Raw genomic sequence first — 14,398 nt, forward strand, 5'->3', positions numbered from 1 at the left:
GGGAAGCAATACTTATATCAGACAAAAAAGACTTTAAAATGAAGAGTATAAGAGACAAAGAAGGACATTTCATAATGATAAAGGGATCAACACAATAAGAGGATATAACCCTTGTAAACATTTATGCACCCAACATAGGAGCACCTAAATATATAAAACAAATATTGACAGACATAAAGTGAGGGATCCACAGTAGTACAGTCATAGTAGGGGACTATACCACCCCATTAACATCAATGGATAGATCTTCACCACAGAACATCAAAAAGGAAACACTAAATGACACATTAAACCAGATGGATAAAACTGATATTTTTAGGACATTTCACCACAAAGCAGCAGAATATACATTTTTTTCAAGTGCACATGGAACGTTTTCCAAGATAGACTACATTTTAGGCCACAAAACTAGTCTCAATAAATTTAAGAAGATTGAAATCATATCAAGCATCCTTCTGACTACAATGCTATGAAATTAGAAATCAATTACAAGACAAAAACTGAAAAACACACAAGAAAAGTACCAAATAAATAATCTAACCTTATCCCTGAAGGAACTAGAAAAAGAAAACAAACAAAGCCAAAAGTGAGTAGAAAGAAGGAAATAATAAAGATCAGAGTAGAAATAAACAAAATAAAGTCTAAAAAAACAATTCAAAAGATCAATGAAACCAAGTGTTTGTTATTTGAAAAAATAAATAAAATTTATAAACCTTTAACCAGACTCATCAAGAAAAAAAGAGAGAGAATTCAAATAAATAAAATCAGAAATGGAAGAGAAGTGACATCTGACACCACAGAAATACAAAGGGTTATAAGAAAATACAATGAATAATTATATGCCAACAAATTGGACAATCTAGAAGAAATGGATAAATTCCTAGAAACTTACAACTCTCCAAGACTGAATCAAGAAGAAACAGAAAATCTGAACAAACCAACTACTACTAATAAAATCGAATCAGTAATTTAAAAACTCCCAATAAACAAAAGTCCTGAGCCAGATGGCTTCACAGGTGAATTTTACAAAACATTCATAGAAGAATTAACACCTATCCTTCTGAAAGTATGCCAAAAAATTTAAGAGGAGGGAAGGCTACTATGCTCATTTGATGAGGCCAACATTACCCTGATTCCAAAACCAGACGAAGACATTACAAAAAAGAAAACTATAGCCCAATATCCCTGATGAACATAGATGCAAAATCCTCAACAAAATATTACAAACTGAATTCGGTAATACATTAAAAAGATCATACACCATGATCATGTGGGATTTATTATTGGGATGCAAAGTTGGTTCAATATCCACAAATCAATTAATGTGAAACATCACATAAACAAAATGTAGGCTAAAAATCATATGCTCATATCAATAGATGCAGAAAAAGCATTTGACAAAATCCAGCATCCATTTATGATAAAAACTCTCAGCAAAGTGGGAATAGAGGGAACATACCTCAACATAATAAAGGCCATATATGACAAACCCACAGCTAACATCATACTCAAGAAGGAAAAGCTAAAAGCATTTCCCTTAACAGGGACAAGACAAGGATACCACTTTCACCACTGTTATTCAATACAGTATTGGACGTCCTGGCCACAGCGATCAGACAAGAAAAAGAAATAAAATGCATCCAAATTGGAAAGGAAGAAGCAAAACTATCATTATTTGCAGATGACATGAATTAAATAGAGAGAACCCTAAAGATTCCACCAAAAAACTTTAGAATTGATAAATGAATTCAGTAAAGTGTCAGGATACAAAATTAATATTCATAAATCCGTTGCATTTTTATGTACCAATAATGAATTACCAGATAGAGATATTAAGAAAACAACCCCATTTTCAATTGCATTTAAAAAATACCTAGGAATAAATTTAACCAAGAAAGTAAAAAGACCTATACTTGGAAAATTATAAGGTATTACAGAAAGAAATTGAAGATACAAATAAATGGAAACATATACGGTGCTCCTGGATAGGAAGAATTAGTATCATTAAAATGTCTATACTACCTAAAGCAATCTACAGATTAAATACAATCCCTATCAAAATACCAAAGGCATTTTTCACAGAACTAGAACAAAAATCCTAAAATTTATATGGAACAACAAAGAACCCAAATAGCCACAGCCACCTTGAGAATGAAGAACAAAGTTGAAGGTATCATGCTACCTGATATCAAACTATATTACAAGCCTATAGTAATCAAAACAGCATGGTACTGGCATGAAAACACACATAGATCAACGGAACAGAATAGAGAGCCAGAAATAAACCCACTCCTGTGTGGTCAATTAATCTGTGACAAAGGAGGCAAAAATATAAATGGTGTAAAGACAGTCTTTTCAATAAATGTTATTTGGAAAACTAGAAATATCCATGCAAAAAAAAAAAAAAAATATATATATATATATATATATATATATATATATATATATATATATATGCCACCTTCTTGCCCCACATACAAGAATAAACTCAAAATGGATTAAAGACATATATGTAAGACCTGAAACCATAAAACTCCTAGAATACAATTACTAAACTCTCTGACATCACTCTTAGTAATATTTTTTCTGATATATCTCCTTGAGCAAGGGAAACAAAAGAAAAAACAAACAAATGGGACTACATCAAAATAAAATGTTTTTTTCACAGCAAAGGAAACCATCAACAAAATGAAAAATCAACCTACTGAATGGGAGAAGATATTCACCAATGATACATCTGATAGTGGGTTAATATCCAAAATTTATAAAGAACTCATTCAACTTCACACCAAAAACACCCCAAACAATCCAATTAAAAAATGGGCAGATGACCTGAATAGACATCTTTCCAAAGAGGATTTACAGGTGGCCAATAGACATATAAGATGCTCAATGCCACTAAAAGACCAGAGAAATGCAAATTGAAACCACAGTGAGATGTCACCTCACACCTGTCAGAATGGCTGTCATCAATAAATCAACAAACAATGTGTTGGCCAGGATGTGAGAAGAGGGAACCCTCATGCACTGTTGGTGGGATTGCAGATTGTACAGTCACTATGGAAAATAGTATAGAGGTTCCTCAAAAAATTAAAAATAGAAATACTATGTGAGCCAGCAATTCTGCTACTGAGTATTTATCTAAAGAAATCCAAAATATTAATTTAAAAAGATATATGCATCCCTATGTTCATTGCAACATTATTTACAACAGCCAAGATATGGAAGCAACCCAAGTGTCCATCAATAGATAAATGGACTGGTACATACATAAAATGGAATATTACTTGACCATAAAAAAAGAATGAAATCTTATCATTTGCACCAACATGTTTGGACCTAGAGGTTATTATGATAAGTGAAATAAGTCAGACAGAGAAAGACAAATACCACATGATCTCACTTATATGTGCAATCTAAAAAATAAAATAAATGAACAAACAAAACAGAAACAGACAACAAACTGATGGTTGCCAGAAGGGAAGAGGGAGTGGGCAACTGGGTGAAAAAAGTGAAGGGATTAAGAAGTACAAATTGGTAGTTACAAAATGGTCATGGAGATGTAAAGTACAGTATAGGGAATATAGTCAATAATTATGTTTAGTGCCAGGTGGGTAGCAGACTAATCGGGGGATCACTTTGTAAATTATCTAAATGTCTAACCACTATGCTGTACACCTGAAATAAATATAAAGTAATGTTGAATGTCAACTGTAATTGAAAAAAAAAATTTTTTTTTAAAGAATGTCAACTATAATTGAAAAAAATGTTTAAGTAAAATAAATTAATTTAAAAATAAAAAGGGGATTAATTTGGCTACACCATCATTAATTACATTGTTTACCAAATTTGCTAACCTTCTCAACTCTGGTCACAAAATGGAAGATTAAACCACCCTCTGTGTTGGTGTGTCAAACCCTGGTTTGGTTGTGTGTAAAAAATGGAGTAAGGTCTATGCCAGCTGCAGGTCACAAAATTCTGGCCCCAGGTGCCCATTTCCAGACTAACAGGGACGTTTCTCTGGCAGGAATGAAATGGTCATACATGGTTCTTTGGAGGAGTCCTGCCTACTCCTGCTCATGGATCCCAGCGTGCTGTTTTTCAGGTCACCAAGAGGCCTAGCCTGTGCCTAGTTGGGCCTCTTTGGACAGGCCTTAGTTGTGCCACTTTAAACTATTGTGGCATTGATTGTGGGGAAAGTTGTGAACTCCAGACAGCTGTTAACATCTGACCTCCTTGAATATCATTACTTCCTATCCCTCTAAATTCCAGAGTAGAGAATAGATCACTTAGCCAGCTTTGTTGGAAGTTTGCCAACACCTGTTGTGTAGAACAATGAGGGGTCCGTCTTAGCAATCCCCGGGTGCTTGGGGATACCCGCACTGCCCCCAGGCTTCTGCATTGAGATATATTTTGCAAAATGACCCATTGCTCTTCATATTACATCCTGCTGTGTGGGCCTGCTGCAAGGCCTTGATCTTTCTTTTTGATGAAACTAATCTACATTGTGTTGTGGGCAGAGAGCAAGCAACAAATGGGCAGCATGTGGAAAGGTCTGGCATGATTAACTCTACCACTAGCCCTGGAATCGATATAACTAGGACTGTAAGAGACATGAGAAGCTATAGAATACTAACAATAGGCGTTTGCGATTGATTATGTGCCAGGCACTATGCTACACGCGTCACGTGCATTACGGGCTTCCTTTAATACAACCCCATCATATTATTGTCTCCATTTGATGAATGAAAAGACCTAGAAGAAGTGTGAATAAATTGCTTAAGTTTGCATAGCTAGTATGACAGAGCCAAAGCTGGGTGTTCACTGAACTGTTTTATTTTCCTTTCGAAAAGCAAAACAGAAAGACTACATTTCCCAAATCTCCATGCATTTAGATGGGACCATGTGATTGAATTCTGGTCAATAGAATGTAGATGTGATATATCCCGTTTCCAGTTTTAAAACATTCCACCCACACTTCACTTTCTTTTCCTTATCTGCACAGCAGGAAGCCAAGGAGCCACCCACTCCACCCTCCCTCCCTCCCAAGGACAGAGCCTAGATCCCTGAGTAACTGCTTGGAGGAGAGTCTCTCAAGAGAGCGGACTAACCTACAACACACTGTCACGGGAACAACAAATAAACCTTGGTTGTGCTAAACTGCTGACATCTCAGGATTTATTTGTCACTACTGCATAACCTACCTACCCTGGGTCAAACAGCTAGATCAGTGGTAGCCAGGATTTGAGCACAGGGCTGTCTGACCTCAGCCACTCTTAACCGCTTACTTAAAACCAGCTCAGGAGTATCAGGAGAGAGTCATTTCTAATGTCTAACTCTGCCACTAACCTCATGTGGGGTGTTAGGTAAGTCACTTAAGTGACTCGGTTTTTACATTTGTCCACTGGGAATAAAAATATCTGCCCTTCCCACCCCACAAGTGTATTGCAAGGATCAACTTAGGCAATACCTATGAAATGGTTTGGAAAATAAGCATCACCCAAATACAACAAGTGTTATTATCTAACCTGTTTTCCTGTCTCTGGTTAGGAATCTATCCCAATGACCTTAGAATTGGCATGAAACTTTAGTCTTGTATCCCTGCCTCTATTATTCCTAATAGTTATTCTTCTAGAACCTTTAAATTTTAACATAATCATATGTTACAAAAATAGCATGAGGAGCTCCTGTACACCTTTTATCCAGATTTCCTAATTATTTATATTTTGTCCCTTTTTACATACATATTTGTAGTTTACTCAACAGAAAGTTGGAGACATTGTGTGCTTTACCACTCCAGAGGAAGTATGAAACTGCCAAAGCTTTGCTTTCAGCCCTGTGAAACTGATTTCGAACTTCTGATATCTAGAACTGTGAGAGAATAAATGTATATTATCCCCCCCCTTTTTTCCACCTTCCCCCCACCCTACTCTGGGTCAAGCCATTGTTACAGCTCCTTGGCCCACGCTGGTATTATGAGCTGGTCTTAGGTCGGCCGCTCACAGCAGCTCTTCTGGCTGCCGGCCACTCATGCTGGCCGCTGGCCACTCGTGGCAGCACACGGTAGCCCATGACACACACAACAGCCCACTGCCACTCACGCTGGCTGCCAGGCCACTCACTGCCAACCTCCAGCTGAGAGGCCCTCCAGGGAGAGCCGTTGTTCACAATCTTAGCTGTAGAGGGTGCAGCTCACTGACCCATGTGGGAATCGAACCCGCGACCTCCGTGTTAGGAACATGGAACACGGCGCTCCAACCACCTGAGCTACCGGGCCGGTGTATGTTGTACCAGGCCAATGTATGTTATTTCAATGTACCAAATTTGTGGTAATTTGTTACAGGAGCCATAGAAAAGTAATGCAGTCCATATTCAAAATTTGGCAAATGTCCACATAGTATACATTTTACCTATTTCTGTTCTCAATTTAATATCCAGTTAAGAATCATGATCTACATTTAGTTGTGTTTTTAGTCTCCTGTAATCTGGAAACTTATAAGTAAGGTTACTTACTTATAAGTATTTTTATCCTCAGCCTTACTTTGTCTTTCTCCATCTTTACATTTTTGAGAAGTACAGCCTTTTGTTTTGATATTAAAAATGGAACGTCACTCAACTTTTGTTTGGCTGCTGTTCCCTTATCCTTAAATTCAGTTATGCCTTTTGACATGAATATAACATCATTTCAGGAGGTACATGATGTTGGTTTATCCCAATAGTAACAATATTGATTTTGATCATTTGGTTAAGGTAAAGGCTGCTAGATCTCTCCACTGTAGTTACTGGTTTCCTGTTTATAAATAAAAAGTAATTAATAGGTAGATATTTTGAGACATTTCCTCATTACACTTTAACTTCAAATTTTAGCATCCATGATGGTTTTCTAACTCAATCATTCCTTCTGTATTAGTAGATATAATTCTGTAAAGAAGATCTCCCCCTTCTTATTCATTCATTCATTCATTCATTCATGTAAGAACAGACTCATGGATTCTTATTTAATTCAATGGGTTAGAATCGTCTACCATCACCATTTATATTTGATGGTCAAAAATTGTCTCAGACTTGGCCAGTGGGAGCCTCTTTAAGCTGGCTCATAAATTCTTTTGATATATCCCCAGCATTCTTTGAGCACTTTTTCATTTCTGGCACGAGAAGATATTTCAGGTGCATCTTATACTTTCTCTGCAGAAGTCTGTTCTCCAGGAAACCCTGGTTCCCCTAGCAAAGATCTGGGTGCTCTGTATTTTCATTGCAGCCTATACGAGTATGTCACTGCTTCTCTAGACTCTCTCAGTGGACAAAGCCAGGAAATTTGTATAAAACCCTGAGTTCAGACGGATCCTTCCAATTTTAATCCAAAATCACATGGTATGTTTCCCCTCTCAATTTTTGTAACTCCCTTTGTCTAACTGTGAGAAAACTGACTCTCATTACCCTCAACATATTTTCTCATTTGCTCAAACCTAATCTACTAAGTACATAAATATTTTTTTATAGAGATTTTTTTTGGGGGGATGCACAGTGAGATGCACAAATCTTAAGTGCACAATTTAATGAGTTGTGTTTTGTTTGTTTGTTTGTTTTTTACTTTTATTTATTTAAGTATGTTTTTCCAGGACCCATCAGCTCCAACTCAAGAAGTTGTTTCAATCTAGTTGTGGAGGGCGCAGCTCACAGTTGCCCATGTGGGGATCGAACCGGCAACCTTGGCATTAAGAGCACTGCACTCTAACAAACTGAGCTAACTGGCTGCCACCAAATGAGTTTTGATAAATGCCGACATTTATGTAGTTTGCACGCATATCAAAAAAATAGAACATTTCCATTATTTCCAGTGCCTGAGCAATTTCACACCCCCATAAAAGAGAAAAGCATTTTATTCCACCGTAAATTAGTTTTGCCTGTTTCAGATCTTAATATAATTGGAAAAACTGCATGCACTTTGTGTCTGGTTTCTTTCATTCAGCATAATGTTTGTATCTATGTAATTCATTCATGTTGTTATTTATATTAGGAGTTTGTTCCTTTGTATTGTTGAGTAACTTTCCATTGTACGAATTTGTTTCGATATTCTGGGAAGACATTTGGGTTATTTTCAGCTTGAGCTTATTATGAAGAAAACTTCTTTGAACATTCTTATATAACTCTGTGTATGGACATATGTTTCATTTCACTTAGGAGTCGAATTCTTGGGTCATCAGGTAGGTGTATAAGAAGCCACCAAACATTTTTCCAAAGTAGTTGTATCATTTTTCACTTCTACCAGCAATAACTGAGAGTTCTAGTTGCTCCATCCTTGTCAACATTTGATATTTTCAATCTTTTTAACTTTAGCCATTATCATGCAGGGACACAGCTCCCTCTCCTCGCACCAGAATGCCGGATATGGGGAGGCCAAAAAGGAACAGCAACGGAGCCATGGATAAGGGGTTCATACCACTACAGTCTCGCTGGCGGCTGGGTTGGAGATACAGGAAGCAGGCTCCACACGATGCCCAATCCGCCGTCCGCTACTCTGCTAACCAACCCACCAACTTGTCAGTGTAGCCACAGCAGTTATATTAGTGGCTAATGGCTAACTGGTTACAGTTGATGGCCACCTGATCACAGCTGATGGCCATCTACTACCCGAGCTAGTACCTTTCCACATGAGGTCAAGAGCCTGGAAACTGCTCTCTTGGCTCTGTCCCCACACATGGGTTTGTGATGGTGTCTTGTGGTTTTAATTTGCATTTCCTGAGTAACATCTTTAAGCACTTTTTTAAATGGGCTTATGGCCTTTTGTATATATTTTTTTGGTAAGTGTTCAAGTTTTTTTGCTCATTAAATTTTTATGGTTCATTTCTTATTGATTTGTGAGTCTTTTTGTATATTCTGATGAAATTCATCTGTGAAATAACTGTTTTACAAATATATTGTCTCAGTCTATGGCTTTCCTGTTCATTTTCTTAACTACGTCTTGTCATGAGCATAAGTTTTAAATTCTGGAGAAGTCTAACTTATCCAATTTTTAAATGGCTATTTGCTTTCTGGGTCCTAAGAAATCTTTGCCTCTAGGTTGTGAATCACAAGTACTTTCAATCAGTGTTGGAATCAAATGAACACATTTTTCTATTTTAAACTCAGAAGGCCAGGAGGCCAAATAGACTTCTTTGGTGAGCAAATGAAGGATTTTAAAGGACATCTCAGAGGTAAGAAACGAGAACGTTGGTTGGGGTTCTTAGGATTAAAATCTCAGGACTCAAAGCTCCATCTCAAACTGAATAAATCTCACATGTAGTCCACGGAGCCTAGATTAGTCATCAACCAGACTGAAGTCACTCGCAATCTGAGCAGACCCAACACAGCAGCCCTGCCCCTTGCTACAATCGTGAGAATGTTGGGGAGTGAATTCAAGGGTGCTATTGGAAGTCTGCACGTTATTTGAGTCACTTCTTCCAATGAAGAGAGTCTGTCTGCTGAGGAAGGCAGCTTGTAGGGTGTGGTTCTCAGAGCTATTCGTAGTTCCACAGCCCCTCCCACCATCCTTTTTCTTTTTCTTCTCCTACCCTTTATTGTTGTTGTTGTCTAATAATTATTTAATTTTAAAAATTCATAAAGTTTAAACATTAAAAATTTGAAAAGGTATACAGCTAAATATGTCCCTCCCAGCTTTATTTTCCACAACAGATAACCAGTTACTAGTTTTTTACATCTCCTTTAAGAGATTTTTAATGCATATATAAGATAATACAAATATGTAGTATCTCTCTCCTTTTTCATTTAATGGTATCCACTATATACACTGTTATGCATATTGCTTTTTTCAATCAATAATATGTCTTGGAAAGTTTTCCATATCAGTCCACAAAGATACTTCTCATTCTTTTCTGCAGCTGCATATTATTTTACAGTATGGATATCCCATAATCTATTTAATCAGGTTCTTGTTGATGAACATTTAACTTTCCAGATTTTTGCTCTTTTGTTCAAACACTGCTTCAGTGAAAAGCCTTGTATAGACATCATTTTGCACACCTGCAACTCTAATTGTAGGATAAATTTCTAGAAGTGAAGTTGCTGAGTCAAAGGGTATATACGTAAGAAATTTCGGTAGCTACTGCCAAATTGCCCTCAATAGGAATTGTTCCAATTTATACATACTTGTAATGTATGACAGTTTGTATTATATTTACCCATCTGGATGCCTAATCTAAGTATTATCCATCTTTCGAATTTTTACCAATCGGATAAGTAATAAATGGTATCTCAGTGACTTTTAATTTGAATTCATATTATTATGAGGATGAGTATCTTTTCATATATTTGAAGGATGTTTGTATTTCCTTTTCATTTGAATTTTTTTATTGAATTGATAGTCATTTTATTATTGTTTTGTAGGAGCTTTTTGTATGTTATACCCAACATCTTTTTAGAAGCCAGGCTTATTGAAGTATAAATTACATACAGTAAGTTTCACCTTTTAGTGGAGCTGTCCCTTGTATGTGGAAGGCCTTACAGCTGAAGGCTACATATTGGCACTTTGAAGTACTTCTCTGAAAAACTCCAGCTCACCAATTGCAGCAAGGGAGTTACTGGAAACAGGTTACACTCAGGTCGAGATTTTGAGGGTCTCAGATGTACATGCAGTGTGTTTAGTGGAATGAGCATAAGGACTGGACTCTGACTACCTGTTTGATTCCTGTCTTTGCCATGTGTTAACTATGTGATTTTATTCAGATTACATCACCTCTTTGGGACTCAGTTTCCTCGTCAGTAGAAAACCCTCAAAATCAAGTCCCTTCACATAACATAATGAAAGCACAGTATTTAGTGCTGGCACAAACTAGGTGCTTAATAAATCTTAGTTTCTCTTCTTTTAAAAGCCAAGTCACTAAAGACAATATGCCCTGGGGTTGCAGAAGGGTGGGGTGTGTGTGTGTGTGTGTGTGTGTGTGTGTGTGTGTGTGTTCCCCAAGCATGACCTCAGGTCCTGCTGGAGTATTAGCCTATGAAGAGGCCACTTATATTTCTGTTTCCAGCTTTCCAGCTTCGCACCCCTAGAGTCAGGCTGAAAGCTCCTTGTGCTCATAAAATAGGCTCACAGAGAAAAGATTATATGTTTAAGAGAAGACATTCCAAGAGTGAGTAATAACTCCTTTTCAGTGAGGAGTTACTGAAAACCATCTTGCCAAACCCGTTCTTCTGCCTCGGTGATTAGTGCCCTGCTGGCTTCCTCCTCATACCGTGACCTGTTGGGCCAACAGCCTTAGATTAATAAAAAAGTTCAAAAAAGAACTTGCCCTATCTTATTTCACTTGGCATAATACCCTTGAGATCTATCCATGTTGTTGCAATTGGCAAGATTTTATTGTTTTTATTGTGAATAATATGCATATTATATATGAAATATAATGTATAATAGGTAATATAGGTAATGTATATAATATTACATAATAACATTATATGTAGGTGATATATAACATACATAATATATATGGCATATCTTCTTTATCCAGTCATCTATCAACGGATACCGAGGTTGCTTCCATATCTTGGCTACTGTAAATAATGCTGCAATGAACATAGGGATACATATAGCTTTTTGAATTATTGTTTTAATTTTGTATGGATAAATGCCCAGAAGTAGAATGTAAGTGGAATCTAAAAACAAAACAAAACAGAAACAGAATCACAGATACAGAGAACAAATTGATGATTGCCAAGGGGAGAGGGATGGGGGAAATGAGTGAAAAAGGTAAAGGGGAATAAGAGGTACAAACTCCCAGTTACAAAATACATAAGTCATGGGCATACAGTGCACAGCACTGCGAATACAGTCAATAATATTGAAATAACTTTGTGCAGTGACAGATGGTGTCGTTCGGGGCAGCCTGCGGGGTCTCTGCTCCCACTCCCCACATAAGAACGCAGGATATGGCTAGGCCAAAAAGGAACACCTACGGAACCATAGGTAGGGGAGTCACACCACTATACTCTCACTGGCAGCTGGGTTGGAGACACAGGAACCAGGAGCAACACAATTCTCAACCCTCACTGTGCCACTTGCAGGCTCAGCCACCATCTTCTTGCTAGCTCCCCCTTTTTTCTGCTAGCCTAGCCACGGCAGTTATATTCGTGGCCAATGGCTCACTGGTTACAGCTGACGACCAACTAGCCACAGCTGATGGCCAGTTGATCGCAGTCGATGGCCATTTACTACCTGAGCCAGCACCTTTCCATGTGAGGCCGAGAGCCTGGAAACTGCTTTTGGGGCTCTGTCCCCACACTCCACCTCTACAGGGTCTCGCCTCACAATCTACGCGACAAGCGTCTTCCGCGAGGGGCCCTGTGCGAGGAGCCTGGAGGTGAATGCTATTTCCTGGACACAGCCAAGCTCTCTGGTCACAGCCAGTGTTTCTCAGGGCACCACCAGTACTTCTGGGCACAGCCAGACTTCCTGGACTTCTTAGGGTACCACTAGTCTCCCCGGACACAGCGAGGGCCTCTCAGGGCACTGCCACTCTCTCTGGGCACAGCCAGACTTCCTGGACTCAGCCAGGGCTCTCAGGGCACTGCCACTCTCTCTGGACACAGCCAGACTTCCTGGACACAGCCAGGGCTCTCAGGGCACTGCCACTCTCTCTGGGCACAGCCAGACTTCCTGGACACAGCCAGGGCTCTCAGGGCACTGCCACTCTCTCTGGGCCTCTCCGGGTACCGTGCTGGAACAGTGGCTCACAGTCAAGGTGCTTACATATTCTCAGTGGTGGCTGGTCAAGCAAACATCCACCAGTTCCACTACATGGTGGTATGTTCCCAAACAGTCAAGCAGTCCATTAAATTAGGGATGGAAGGCAATTCCCCATAGTCCATAGTCATTCGCCAGGGCCGTCCTGGGGGTGAGGGATGACCTTGACCTCACCCGCATCTCCCATGGAGGACTCAGCAAGTGTTTCCTCCTGGGACTACAAGTCCTGCATCCGGGCTGTCTCAGCAAGCACTTCCCACCTCACAGGGCCGCAACAACCTTTGCTTTCTCCGGCCTCTGCTGGTTGGGGAACCGTGGATGTCTTCCCACCCCTCCACGGGGGTCCAGCTCTCAGGCAGCTGCTCCTTCTGGTCTTCCTGAGACTGAGTGTTCGAACGCACAAACTGCTCCTCCGCCCTTCGGAGAGCTTTGGCCGGCACCATACCCTGCTCGCTGCGCCATTTGTCGTGTAGGGGATCCTGCCGACTTCGCCATGTGTCATGCAGGGTGTCATGCGGGGTATCCTGCGGGGTCTCTGCTCCCACTCCCCACATAAGAACGCAGGACATGGTGAGGCCAAAAAGGAACACCTACGGAACCATAGGTAGGGGAGTCACACCACTATACTCTCAATGGCAGCTGGGTTGGAGACATAGGAACCAGGAGCAACACAATTCTCAACCCTCACTGTGCCGCTTGCAGACTCAGCCACCATCTTCTTGCAACTCCCCCTTTTTTCTACTAGCCTAGCCACGGCAGTTATATTAGTGGCCAATGGCTCACTGGTTACAGCTGATGGCCAACTAGCCACAGCTGATGGCCATTTGATCGCAGTTGATGGCCATTTACTACCTGAGCCAGCACCTTTCTATGTGAGGCTGAGAGCCTGGAAACTGCTTTTTGGGGCTCTGTCCCCACAGATGGTTACTAGATATATTGTGGTGATCATGTCATAAGGTATCTAAATGTAGACTACGTCGTACACCTGAAAGTAATAAAATATTGTATATCGACAATACTTTAATTTTCAAAAATTCAGAACAACCCTGAAAAAAAAGAGAAAGAACTTGCTCCCCAGGCCCTGAGACTTTGGCCTTTTCTATTGCCAGCAGTGAACCCTCTGTTTACTGTGAGGCAGGCGGGACAATCACAGCAAAACTAATGAACAATTATTTCCTCCCCTTGGCCAGACAAAAATGAATGGGGGGCCGGCCTGGTGGCTCAGGTGGTTGGAGCCCCAGGCTCCTACAGCCTAGGTCTCCGGTTCGATTCCCACCTGGGCCAGTGAGCTGCGCCCTCAACAGCTAAGATTGTGAATAACAGCTCTCCCTGGAGCTGGGCTGCCATGGGCTGTTGTGTGCTGCCATGGGTTACTGTATGCTGTCATGAGTGGCTGGTGGCCAGCGTGAGTGGCCTGTAGCCATAGGGAGCGGCCGGCAGCCGGCGAGAGTTGCCGTGAGCAGCTGACCGACGACTGGCAACCAAGTGCCTCGGCTGGGGGGAGCACAAGCTTTATAATACCAGCATGGACCAGGGAGCCGTGTCCTACACAACTAAACTGAGAAAGAACGGCTGGAACCGGAGTGTAGGGGGTGGGGAGACGGAAGAAAGGGGGAAAAAAGAGAGAGAAAAATGAATGGGGTTTGCTGCCCCATCCTGTAGGTG

This window comes from Rhinolophus ferrumequinum, chromosome 3, assembly GCF_004115265.2.
Source record: "Rhinolophus ferrumequinum isolate MPI-CBG mRhiFer1 chromosome 3, mRhiFer1_v1.p, whole genome shotgun sequence".
Taxonomy (NCBI): Eukaryota; Metazoa; Chordata; class Mammalia; order Chiroptera; family Rhinolophidae; genus Rhinolophus; species Rhinolophus ferrumequinum.